General features: G+C 38.2%; 1 long non-coding RNA gene across 1 annotated transcript; it reads right to left on the bottom strand.

Annotated features, from left to right (window-relative positions):
• Window positions 1–4,263: 4,263 nt before the first annotated feature.
• On the bottom strand, window positions 4,264–7,654 carry LOC144972984 (uncharacterized). Its single transcript, XR_013645464.1, has 2 exons — window positions 7,438–7,654; window positions 4,264–6,458 (listed from the first exon to the last, which is right to left on the bottom strand). It is a non-coding gene; the product is annotated as an uncharacterized LOC144972984 (long non-coding RNA).
• Between the last annotated feature and the right edge of the window lie 5,913 nt (window positions 7,655–13,567).

The raw sequence follows: 13,567 nt of genomic DNA, 5'->3' as shown, positions 1-13,567 counted from the left end.
TGTACGGTATATATATTTGTATGTTTATATATATATATATATATATATATATATATATATATATATATATATATATATATATATGTTGTGTGTGTGTGTGTGTGTGTGTGTGTGTGTGTGTCGAAGCACAACCATGCGAGTATTAGGAGATTGTGTTCATGATTGTTTTCATTGGTTCTCACGTGTGAAAAAGTATGATCTGCAGCTCTGTGCCAGCTGTCAAACATCTTCCAACTTTTTATAAATAGTTGGATATGAAAGTGTGAGAATGCATAATATGGAGCGGCAGTCTTGTGGTATTGTGTGGAGTGTGGCAAGGCAAAAAGACAGGTGACATAGCAATTTGATTTGTGGCTTGGTGTGGTGTGACTTTTAAATAATTGTTCTAAAAATGAAAGGGAAAAAACTCATGGGTTCGGGAGTAGAGAAAATAAAAGTGCTCATTTATTTGTTTGCCTGATTTGATTTTTGCTTGTTCCTTGCTTGTTCCTTTTTGTTGGGTTCTTTTTTTTTTTTTTTTTTGTTCATTTTTTTAATCTTGTTTTATTTCTAATTTTAAATAAAAATCTCATTTCATGTGACTTGGTGTCTCGATATATCTATATAAGAAATTTTACCATTTTGATATAATAAAGAATTAAAGCTTTGACAGAGTTCCTTCTACGTCTTACTTTTGACCATTGATTCATATGATAACCTATTTTGTCTTTTTTTTCTTTTTTTTTTTTTTAATCAAAATATCACAACCTACTAAGAGTTATGCTTGTCACTCTATCGTCAATACCTTTCTTCTCTAACCTTTTTCGTTCAAGTTGTTCTCACACAAACACTCACTTTAAAAACAAATCAGCCCACAAGGTCAATAATCCTCGCCCTTATGGGAATTCCATCCACCACAATCAATTCTATCCCCCCCCCCCCCCCCTTTTTTTTTTATCATTAGGAAGTGTAAAATAAAAATCTGAGAAGGTGTGTGTATTGTGAAACAATGCCTGACGGACAAATCAAAATTTTTTAAATGTCCAAAAGAAATGGAAAGAAAAAAATAAATAAGTAAGGGAGGAGGGGTAGCAGATTTGAAAATTTTCCATTCTTACAATTTAGTGCAAGTTATGCTTTTTGCTTCAGTTCCGTTTTTCCAAATGTTGGCATAATGTCTGTTTTTGTGGTATTTTTCCCATAGCTGGCATAATGTCTGTTCTTGTGGTATTTTTCCCAGAGTCGGCATAATGTCTGTTCTTGTGGTATTTTTCCCAGAGTTGGCATAATGTCTGTTCTTGTGGTATTTTTCCCAGAGTTGGCATGTCTGTTTGTGATTGCATCTAGAGTAGAATGTAACCGTCATAAGAGAAAAATGACATCATTTTTGTATTGTCATTATTGTATTCCTGAACTTCTGGATGATAATGATATTTATTTTCATCTGCTGAAAAAAGAAATGAAGAAATATCTACATGAATATTATTAAATAAAATGCTATAACAACAACAATAAATATTGGTCATTCCGTGTGTCGTTCATTCTAGCTATAACTATTGCATACAGTAGAACATGAAAGTAACGTACTCGGAAATAGCGAGTAAAATCTAAATCCCCGTTTTTTTCCTTATTTGAGTCAATAAAATTAGCATGAAAGTAGCGAGTATGAAAAAGAGGTCAACTCGGAAATAACGAGCATTTCCTGCCCCAGCCTAGGACTGCGAACGAAGTAAAGCAAAACAAGAGACAATGGCAATTTAAATATTTTTAGCCTAGCCTCTTTTCTTTTCTTATTTTTTGTTACGAGTAATATTACATAGTAGCCTAGTCTGTAGTAGTACATAATAGGCGAAACAAATTTGGGTGGGGGTTGGGTTTGTGTGCGTGTGTGTGTATTGGGGGTGGGGGTCAATTATTCACCTAATGTGGTGCCACGCGACGCGCGAGGTAAGCACATGTCAACATGCCTCACTTCGCAGCTTCGGTCAGCGAGTAGCATCGTTAACGAACGACACGATCAGCGAGAGAGGGGAGTGTGGAACAATTATTTCAATGGGTCAGTGATTGAGTGATGCGCTTGCTTACCTCATCAAACATGCCGAGTGCATACAAACACTCGCGCGCACACGCACACACACACTTCTATGTTCTTGTTTTTTTTCTAGTCATGATTTTACTTGAAAAAAAAAAAACAAAGAACAACAAAAAACCAAGCATTCTGCCACTTCTGTGAAGAAATTTAAATAGAGGCGACGGCTTTTACTCGAATTACACACTGAGGGGAATAACCAGCAATATTATAACCTTTCCTGGCAACTCGGGAATAGCGAGAACTCGGAAATAGCGAGTAATCAGGAGTGGACCCGTCGAACTCGCTATTTCCGAGTTCTACTGTATTACTCTACCTAATGGGTGGGGGGGGGGGGGGGGGGGGGGGTGGTCAGCTGGAACAACATTTATTGTCTCAAAACCAAAGTTTGTCTTGGTATTTAAAAAACATGTTTTGAGAAGTTTAAGGTTAGAACAAAGCAGTCATCTGACAGTTTTGTTGGTGTAGTAAGTTAAGTTGAGAACATGGTGTTTGAGAGGTGCGTACCGTACAAAGGTTATATGATTCCATTGAAATAAACAGAGCCCAGTACAATTAGCAAAACTTTTCGTTGGATAGCTCTGTTTGTTTGTTTGTTTTTAAGGGTTTTACAGCGCTTGCGACACATCTGTCGTTTCAGCGCCAGTAAAAAGGAAGAAAATGGGATAGTCAAATATTATAAAAAGTAAAAGATTTACTATTGAAAGCCCACAAGAAAAAGTAAGACAAAGAGAAATGGTTCAAATAGGGAATAAATGAAGATTCCAAGAGCACACTATCAATGTATTTACTTTTTCTTTTTTTAGGGTTTTGTTTGTTTTTAAAGGTTTTACTGCACTTGCAACACATTAATGTCATATCAGCGCCAGTAAAAAGGAAGAAAATGGGATAGTGAAAAGCTCTAGAATTACAATTAAAGCACCCAAGGAAAGGTAAGACAAAGGGGAATTGGTTCAAATAAGAAACAGGTGTAGATTCTAAGAGCATACTATCAAAGTACTTAGTTTGAGATCACCTAAAAGTCACATCCAGACACAAGCACAGGTCCCCGCTAAGAGGAATACATTCAAATGTTTACAAATATGTTAAAAATCAAAATATAACAATGCATAAGAGAGAGATGATTTACAAGGAAAAAAATATCACCTCCCAAAACAATAACTATACATTCGACTGTTTTCCTCCCAGCCAAGGACTCCGACCAGGGTCAGGACAAAACTAAGTAATCTCACTCCAAGACAATGACAGGGAACAATAGGCTTCCTAAGTCGTGACGTAATCCTGCGCAGCAACGCATGGCAACAAACCGGCTGGCTCTAAACAGTCGAGAAAAATGGCTGACACGAACTCTATTTCCATCACCGCCCTTATGAAATACTTCTCCAATGAGCATAAAAGTGTCTCGCGAGGTGAAAATCATCATCTCAGTCAGGTCATGTTTTGACTTTCACTTACTCAGATGGCTTGATGTTCGGCAAAGTTCAAGCCAGCATGAAGAATAAAGAGTATTCTGTGAAGGCAAGTCATTTCGTCTTCTCATTCTCACTCTCAAAATCTCACATCTCCGTAAAACTACTGTTGGACAATAATCAGTTTACTTTGAGTTTAGGCAGATTTAGTATATCCAATGGAAAGATTTAACTGTTTACGTTCGATTTTAGTTAGGGAGAGAGAGAGGGAGTCATTGAATTATTGTGTTTTTATCTTATGGACCACGGACTTTGAGTCTTTGAGGTCTTAGTCTTAGTCTTGCTTCGCTAATTTTCGTTGCTATTGACTATAGTCTACTACATACTATTTAGTATCGTGTTGTAACCTTTATTATAATACTCATATGAGCATCACAATCACCAATCACGCTAGACATTTTATCATAATACTTCATGTGGGGCAGCGTGGATCAGCGGTACGGTTTTTGCTTCGTACCCGAAAGGTACCGAGTTCGTTCACCCGCCGCTGCGCTGTGTGGCCTTGAGCAAGTCACCTCGCCCTAGCTCAATTTGCGGCGCTGCACCGCGGTTATTCCAGTCTTCCCTGGGAATAGACCCTAGAGATAAATTTCCTCTATGGGATGAATAAAGGATTTATTTAGACCAGTGTTAGTGTTAGTCACGGTAAACTAAATTTCCTATTGGGTTAAGGTGTAATGTAAATGTTGCTGCTTGAAACTCGAAGAAATCAATAACATTGTGAAATTGAATGTGAACTTCAATTTAATATACGAAAACAGATAAAATGGACGTTTCGGGTTTCCCCCTTAACAACAAAGCAAGATGAATGAAAGAATCACTTAATTTGTTTTTTTAATTGAGTTTTTATACAGCGTAATATCCACTAAATGTGCTCAAAGTGCTTTACAAGGGGTCCCTGGCCAACAGCAACATTTAACATGTAAGACGGGACATGATGCCTGTTGGGCGATATTACAATTTTTTCGGACAGAGACAACGCTGTTAACGGCCAGGTCCTCATTTGACACCTGAGTACGGTGAGAAATTGTGAGTAAAGAGCCTTCTCCAAGGACTCAACTATGCGCCGAGCGAGGCCCAAACCCAGGACCTTCTGATCTGAAAGCGAGTGTCATACCACAAGACCACAACAGACGTTTAATTAGTTTGTTTGTTTTTTGCCTATTGAGCATGGTCGCAGCTCTAAATTTGAATCTTTTATTCTTTTACTTCCACAGATCTATCTTGATGATGCCTTGGGTTGATTCGGTCCAAAACTAATTTGTGTGGTTTTATTTAACAATGTTAATGACATTGAACATACATTGATACAACAATGCCATAATTTGTCATGTTTATCATGTAAAATCATGTATGGACCTACAAAACCATTATTTTGAATGGTGATTTGATGATGATGAACAAAATATGTGTGTTGTACAAAATAAATGGCAAAGCTAACAAAATGCAGTCTCCTTAATAAGAGGAGACTGGGGATTGACAAGTGCTGCAACAAATTGAAAAATAATATCAGATGTTTCTCTTAACATGGTTGGAATATATGAGAGGATGTTAACATTTTTCAGTCTTTCATTAGCTTTCTCAACATGAATTCTACATGAAGCAATTTCTTTTGTTAATAAAATCTCATTTTCAGTAAATTTATTATGTAAAAAGGAAGGAATATTTACAGTTACTCCTTGAGGTAAAATATCTTGAATCAGGATGGGGTTTTACCTTTATTACCTTTATCTGCTAAAATTAAATCTCCAGGGCTTAAAATTAAAAGTTTTAGTAATCCACAATTTTGTACAATGACCTTATCCGAGACAGACCCTGGATACAGTTTAGAAATAAAATTTATCACACCATTTGGACTCAGACCAACAAGAGCTTTAACAGAATTCATGGACCTATAAGAATAAATTAAGAGTTGTTTATCCATTTCTTTAGGAATAGCAATTTGGTCATCTGTACAATCAATGATCATTCTGCAATTTGGAAATCTTAAAAATGATGATGGAGCTGATAGTTTATTTTTATGTCTAGAAGGGCATGTAACCTTCATAACATTTTCAAAGAGAAGCTTATGGCTTATGTAAAACATGAATAAAAGTTTGTATAATATTTGTTATAGTACTTTCACTAACGCTAAACAATTATGAAATATCAAGGTTAGCGTAGTTCTGTCTAAGTTTCATCAGTGTAATAATGAAAATTTTGTCTTTTAATGCAACTGTCTCTTCCTGAACTTCCATCCACTATAATAAATAATGTTACCTCTAAAGCACTCAACATATTGAACAATAATATTAAATATTTTAAAACAATGTACACCTGTCTCCATTCGAAGAACTTTTTCTGTAAGGCTTGAAACAGTGTAAGTGCGTTGAATCTAACTTAGTTGGGTTTTTTAAAGCTAGCTATTTCCTTATTTTTGTCTGTAATTTCTTGTTCTTGAATTAAATTTGTTGTTCTATTTAAAATATCCTCACTTGTTCTACAATCTGTTTTTTTTAAAAGATGGAATCATGTGATGATGGTGACGAGAGTTGAGATGATGATGAGGGAGAAGATAATGAGGATGATGATGAGGAGGAAAATAATGATGATGAGGAATCTGGTTTTTTTAAAGGTGGGACTTTGTGATGATGATGAAGAGAGTTGAGCTGATGATGATGATGATGATGATGATGATGATGATGATGATGATGATGATGATGATGATGATGGTGGTGGTGGTGGTGGACTTCTTGATGTTGGTGCCAATTGAGATGGGGTGGGAATTCCTTGTGTCACTTTTCTTTTCTTTCTTTCTGGCTCTGATGGAAACAATTTATTTTTATTTCTGTCAAACCATTCAGGGAGGTTGGCTTTGTCACCATCTCTGAAATGACAAGAACACACTCTTGATGATGATGTTGGATCTTTTGTCCTTTCTCCTGAAATGAAAAGATTAAAAAAAAACAATAATTCTGTTGGGCATATTGGGTATATTATTTAATTTGATAAGTACTTTGTTTTAGACTATCTTGTTTGACACCAGCTCAATGCATGATAAATCAAAGGTGTGCAAGAGACTAGGTTACTGGTGGGTCTCTCGCCTGTCTTTTATGAAATCGCACATTCAGCAAAATGTCGCACTTCCTCATTACTTCTTTTGATGATTTTGACTAGGTATATATAAAAATATGAATTCTTAAATTTACACAGTTAAAGTTGATCTTGGGGTTGAGTGTGGCAAGACTGGCGTTTTCTCTTTATTTCAGTCAGTACTGTACTGGACAGTGCGGTGATGGAAACTTTGGAGTGTCAACAATCGGGCACAGGTAAAGGAGAGAGGTCCCTGCCGCCATCTTGCTTTGTTCACACAGAGTTGCCACCTCGGCTGTCGGGGAGGGGAGGCATGGCAGAGAATCAGAGAAACTTTCCAAAAAAAAAGAGGAAAGTATGTGTGTTTGTGTGTGTGTTGGAGAGAGAGAGAGAGAGAGAGAGAGAGAGAGAGAGAGGAGAGAGGAGAGAGAGAGAGAGATATCTGCGTGAGGGGAGGGGGGGGGGGGGGGGGGGGGGGGGAGGTTGCGTTATTTTATTTATTTATTTTCATTTTGCCATAAAGGTATCGAGTTTAAAGTAAGATTTTAACAAATATTTTCTTCTCTTTCTTCTTGTTCTCCTTTTTAAAAAAATATCACTTATCAGTAGAACTTAACTCTCATTCAGTTTATCAGCCTTAACATCAAAACGATTGAGATATCATTTTTGCTTCAACTTCAATAAAAATCTAGTTTGGAATGTATTTTTATTTATAATTTCGTGCAATTGTACACTTTAATCATAAAATAAAGGTCTACGTAAGCTAGAACTTGACCTAGATCTGGACTACGAACTCTATCAAATGTTCGACGAGGCGTGCGTGCTTACCTGACTAAAGTGATCCACTTTTTCTTCAATTTTTTCTCTGCCTGTCCATTTGGAAATCTGTAAAACTTGCAGGAGTGACTCTCTGACTGGTGTAGACAATCTGGTACAAAACACTGGACCATATTTAAGATAAAAATAGTTTTTTGAGCGATTTTCCAATTAATCCTTGCCCGGACCAAGCACGGATTTTTTTTTGTTTAGAGCCAGCCGATTCGTTGCTAGGCGGACGTGACGTCAGACTGTGGAATCCTATTGGAAAATGGGTATAAGGGTATAAATTTTTATTCTCTATTGTCTTCTGGCACTTTTCTACTCACTTCATATCTTGTTGTTACCAACATAAGTGCCTGCTCCACTCACTTTTCTGAATTAAAAATTCACCCCATATACCGGAGCATACTCAATGTCTCAATCGTTTCTATGTTATATGTTTGTGATGAGAATATTGGCTATTAAGCTTAACTGCTGGTCAAAATTACTTCGCGATGGTGGTGAACGAATCGGCGGTCTCAAGAAGTGGGTGAGAGAGGGATCTAGAAATGACTTTGGGTTTGAAACGAATATTTTGTGTTCGTGGATAGCTCACACGGTAGAGCCACGCTCTCACCTGCCAGGCGGAGTTGTCGTACCAATAAGGTCGCAGGTTCAAACCCCACCACCGCCACGAAAAAAATTTTTATTCTCTATTGTCTTCTGGCACTTTTCTACTCACTTCATATCTTGTTGTTACCAACATAAGTGCCTGCTCCACTCACTTTTCTGAATTAAAAATTCACCCCATATACCGGAGCATACTCAATGTCTCAATCGTTTCTATGTTATATGTTTGTGATGAGAATATTGGCTATTAAGCTTAACTGCTGGTCAAAATTACTTCGCGATGGTGGTGAACGAATCGGCGGTCTCAAGAAGTGGGTGAGAGAGGGATCTAGAAATGACTTTGGGTTTGAAACGAATATTTTGTGTTCGTGGATAGCTCACACGGTAGAGCCACGCTCTCACCTGCCAGGCGGAGTTGTCGTACCAATAAGGTCGCAGGTTCAAACCCCACCACCGCCACGAAAAAATTTTTTATTCTCTATTGTCTTCTGGCACTTTTCTACTCACTTCATATCTTGTTGTTACCAACATAAGTGCCTGCTCCACTCACTTTTCTGAATTAAAAATTCACCCCATATACCGGAGCATACTCAATGTCTCAATCGTTTCTATGTTATATGTTTGTGATGAGAATATTGGCTATTAAGCTTAACTGCTGGTCAAAATTACTTCGCGATGGTGGTGAACGAATCGGCGGTCTCAAGAAGTGGGTGAGAGAGGGATCTAGAAATGACTTTGGGTTTGAAACGAATATTTTGTGTTCGTGGATAGCTCACACGGTAGAGCCACGCTCTCACCTGCCAGGCGGAGTTGTCGTACCAATAAGGTCGCAGGTTCAAACCCCACCACCGCCACGAAAAAAATTTTTATTCTCTATTGTCTTCTGGCACTTTTCTACTCACTTCATATCTTGTTGTTACCAACATAAGTGCCTGCTCCACTCACTTTTCTGAATTAAAAATTCACCCCATATACCGGAGTATACTCAATGTCTCAATCGTTTCTATGTTATATGTTTGTGATGAGAATATTGGCTATTAAGCTTAACTGCTGGTCAAAATTACTTCGCGATGGTGGTGAACGAATCGGCGGTCTCAAGAAGTGGGTGAGAGAGGGATCTAGAAATGACTTTGGGTTTGAAACGAATATTTTGTGTTCGTGGATAGCTCACACGGTAGAGCCACGCTCTCACCTGCCAGGCGGAGTTGTCGTACCAATAAGGTCGCAGGTTCAAACCCCACCACCGCCACGAAAAAAATTTTTATTCTCTATTGTCTTCTGGCACTTTTCTACTCACTTCATATCTTGTTGTTACCAACATAAGTGCCTGCTCCACTCACTTTTCTGAATTAAAAATTCACCCCATATACCGGAGCATACTCAATGTCTCAATCGTTTCTATGTTATATGTTTGTGATGAGAATATTGGCTATTAAGCTTAACTGCTGGTCAAAATTACTTCGCGATGGTGGTGAACGAATCGGCGGTCTCAAGAAGTGGGTGAGAGAGGGATCTAGAAATGACTTTGGGTTTGAAACGAATATTTTGTGTTCGTGGATAGCTCACACGGTAGAGCCACGCTCTCACCTGCCAGGCGGAGTTGTCGTACCAATAAGGTCGCAGGTTCAAACCCCACCACCGCCACGAAAAAATTTTTTATTCTCTATTGTCTTCTGGCACTTTTCTACTCACTTCATATCTTGTTGTTACCAACATAAGTGCCTGCTCCACTCACTTTTCTGAATTAAAAATTCACCCCATATACCGGAGCATACTCAATGTCTCAATCGTTTCTATGTTATATGTTTGTGATGAGAATATTGGCTATTAAGCTTAACTGCTGGTCAAAATTACTTCGCGATGGTGGTGAACGAATCGGCGGTCTCAAGAAGTGGGTGAGAGAGGGATCTAGAAATGACTTTGGGTTTGAAACGAATATTTTGTGTTCGTGGATAGCTCACACGGTAGAGCCACGCTCTCACCTGCCAGGCGGAGTTGTCGTACCAATAAGGTCGCAGGTTCAAACCCCACCACCGCCACGAAAAAAATTTTTATTCTCTATTGTCTTCTGGCACTTTTCTACTCACTTCATATCTTGTTGTTACCAACATAAGTGCCTGCTCCACTCACTTTTCTGAATTAAAAATTCACCCCATATACCGGAGCATACTCAATGTCTCAATCGTTTCTATGTTATATGTTTGTGATGAGAATATTGGCTATTAAGCTTAACTGCTGGTCAAAATTACTTCGCGATGGTGGTGAACGAATCGGCGGTCTCAAGAAGTGGGTGAGAGAGGGATCTAGAAATGACTTTGGGTTTGAAACGAATATTTTGTGTTCGTGGATAGCTCACACGGTAGAGCCACGCTCTCACCTGCCAGGCGGAGTTGTCGTACCAATAAGGTCGCAGGTTCAAACCCCACCACCGCCACGAAAAAAATTTTTATTCTCTATTGTCTTCTGGCACTTTTCTACTCACTTCATATCTTGTTGTTACCAACATAAGTGCCTGCTCCACTCACTTTTCTGAATTAAAAATTCACCCCATATACCGGAGTATACTCAATGTCTCAATCGTTTCTATGTTATATGTTTGTGATGAGAATATTGGCTATTAAGCTTAACTGCTGGTCAAAATTACTTCGCGATGGTGGTGAACGAATCGGCGGTCTCAAGAAGTGGGTGAGAGAGGGATCTAGAAATGACTTTGGGTTTGAAACGAATATTTTGTGTTCGTGGATAGCTCACACGGTAGAGCCACGCTCTCACCTGCCAGGCGGAGTTGTCGTACCAATAAGGTCGCAGGTTCAAACCCCACCACCGCCACGAAAAAAATTTTTATTCTCTATTGTCTTCTGGCACTTTTCTACTCACTTCATATCTTGTTGTTACCAACATAAGTGCCTGCTCCACTCACTTTTCTGAATTAAAAATTCACCCCATATACCGGAGCATACTCAATGTCTCAATCGTTTCTATGTTATATGTTTGTGATGAGAATATTGGCTATTAAGCTTAACTGCTGGTCAAAATTACTTCGCGATGGTGGTGAACGAATCGGCGGTCTCAAGAAGTGGGTGAGAGAGGGATCTAGAAATGACTTTGGGTTTGAAACGAATATTTTGTGTTCGTGGATAGCTCACACGGTAGAGCCACGCTCTCACCTGCCAGGCGGAGTTGTCGTACCAATAAGGTCGCAGGTTCAAACCCCACCACCGCCACGAAAAAAATTTTTATTCTCTATTGTCTTCTGGCACTTTTCTACTCACTTCATATCTTGTTGTTACCAACATAAGTGCCTGCTCCACTCACTTTTCTGAATTAAAAATTCACCCCATACACCGGAGCATACTCAATGTCTCAATCGTTTCTATGTTATATGTTTGTGATGAGAATATTGGCTATTAAGCTTAACTGCTGGTCAAAATTACTTCGCGATGGTGAACGAATCGGCGGTCTCAAGAAGTGGGTGAGAGAGGGATCTAGAAATGACTTTGGGTTTGAAACGAATATTTTTGTGTTCGTGGATAGCTCACACGGTAGAGCCACGCTCTCACCTGCCAGGCGGAGTTGTCGTACCAATAAGGTCGCAGGTTCAAACCCCACCATCGCCACGAAAAAAATTTTTATTCTCTATTGTCTTCTGGCACTTTTCTACTCACTTCATATCTTGTTATAAGGGTATAGAAGACACAGCATGTACCTCCCTGCCCACTATGGGAGGTCAGGATCCCCACCCAGGAGGGTTTATAGCATACTGAATTCCGTAAATATAAGGAAAATTGGCAACCTTGTCTTCTGTATATATAAGCTCAAGTGCTTTTTTAGGGGGGGGGGGGGGGGGGGGGGATTAGGCTTCTCTTGGTACTAGCTCTGTTCTCCGTTTGAGGAAGTCTTCTACATATTACTTTTTCTTAAGCGCATCTAAACTCTACATTGATTAATATAATCTTGAGACTAACCCCTTATCTTCCTTTTAATTGGCATCATTAAAATGACAAAGTGTTGCTCTGTAAAATCTCAACCAAAAACAATGTAACAAAAAAGTAATCACCTTCTTATTTGGTCAGAAAACTTTTAATCCATATATCAATAGATAAAGGTGCTTCCATTTTATGTACTTGTAAGCATCAGATTTGAATTCAGTGCATGAAAATACATAGACATAGCAAGTTTCAAGGTATTCTGAGCATTGGTCTCAAAGTTATGGTCAATTATTCGATATTTGTCGTATTTTTGTGGACATTCTGCGAAATGGAGCTTTTCGCCAACTTCGCCACTGCATTTCAATACTTTTTTATTAAACAATCACAGTAAAAAAAAAAAATAAGATCAAATTTCAGTACACATTGAACAAGTCCGAGAAGTTTCACCAGTTTACGAGTGAATTTCATCGCACAGTAGCATTGCGAACTTCCAGTATTTGATAGGAGATGCTGATTTCTCGTAAAAAATGACTAAGTCCGAACTAATTTCTCTCGAATTGACATGGGTATAAAATTTTTACCTTTCACTGTATACCTTTGAAATTATGTATATGGATAGAAAAAGTTGTATAGAATAAGAATATGTTTACAGTTATTAGTTTATTCCCATATATTTTTTGCAATCTTGTTGTGAACATTGTCTTTTATGCTGTTTGAAAATTGTCGCTTATTGTTGGAGTCCAAAAATAAATTTAAAAATTCATAACTTTTAAAATTTTTGTCCGATTTTGATGATTTAAAGACTGAAGTTCTAGTTTTGCTGTATTCTATCTGACTGTGTAACGCAAAAAGAGCTATACTGCATTTGAAAAATCACTTTGTGGTACCTACTTCCAACTTGTCAAAAACTTCTTAAAACGCTCAGGTTTAAGACATTGGCGAAATATGAAGTCATCTTATTTAATCTCCCCATATTTGAAGTAAAAGTATTGTGGCTGTAATTTTATAAGTTGTTTCATCAATGTACCGACAGCATTTACTATTGAGAGAAAAAATGTGATTCAGAGACGCCAACTTTAAATTTGGCTCACAGGAGTTTCAGACACCACTCGTAGGAATTTCAATGCCGAAAGAGGAATTTCCGCACACAAGAAAAAGGAATTGGAATGGTATTTGGCATTGTGGTTACACATTGTATAGTTCTAAATAGATAACAGATTAGAATTATATTATGATACATAAACACATTGCCAAACACAATCCCAAAGTTTCCTTATTTCAAATGAAGTAAAGCGCCAAAACCTAATGGTAGAGATTGTAGTACTGGTGGGAGTGGGAATGATGTGGTGCTGGTGGTTATTGTAGTAGTGGTAGTAATGATGAAGATGTGATAGTGGTTGTTGTTGTAGTAGTTGTGGTCGTGATGTTGATGTGGTGGTGGTTGTAGTAGTGGTGGTAGTGATGTTGATGTGGTGGTGATGGTGGTTGTAGTACAAATGGTAGTGATGATAATGTGGTAGTGGTGGTTGTAGTAGTAGTGGTAGTGATGATGATGATGTGGTGGTGGTGGTTGTAGTAGTAGTAGCAGTAGTGATGATGTG

Source organism: Berghia stephanieae, chromosome 5, assembly GCF_034508935.2.
Source record: "Berghia stephanieae isolate SIO BIC M18660-M18661 chromosome 5, UCSD_Bste_1.3, whole genome shotgun sequence".
NCBI classification, from domain to species: domain Eukaryota; kingdom Metazoa; phylum Mollusca; class Gastropoda; order Nudibranchia; family Aeolidiidae; genus Berghia; species Berghia stephanieae.
The sequence above is the reverse complement of the archived record's forward strand: the minus strand, read 5'-3'. Positions and strand labels throughout refer to the sequence as shown.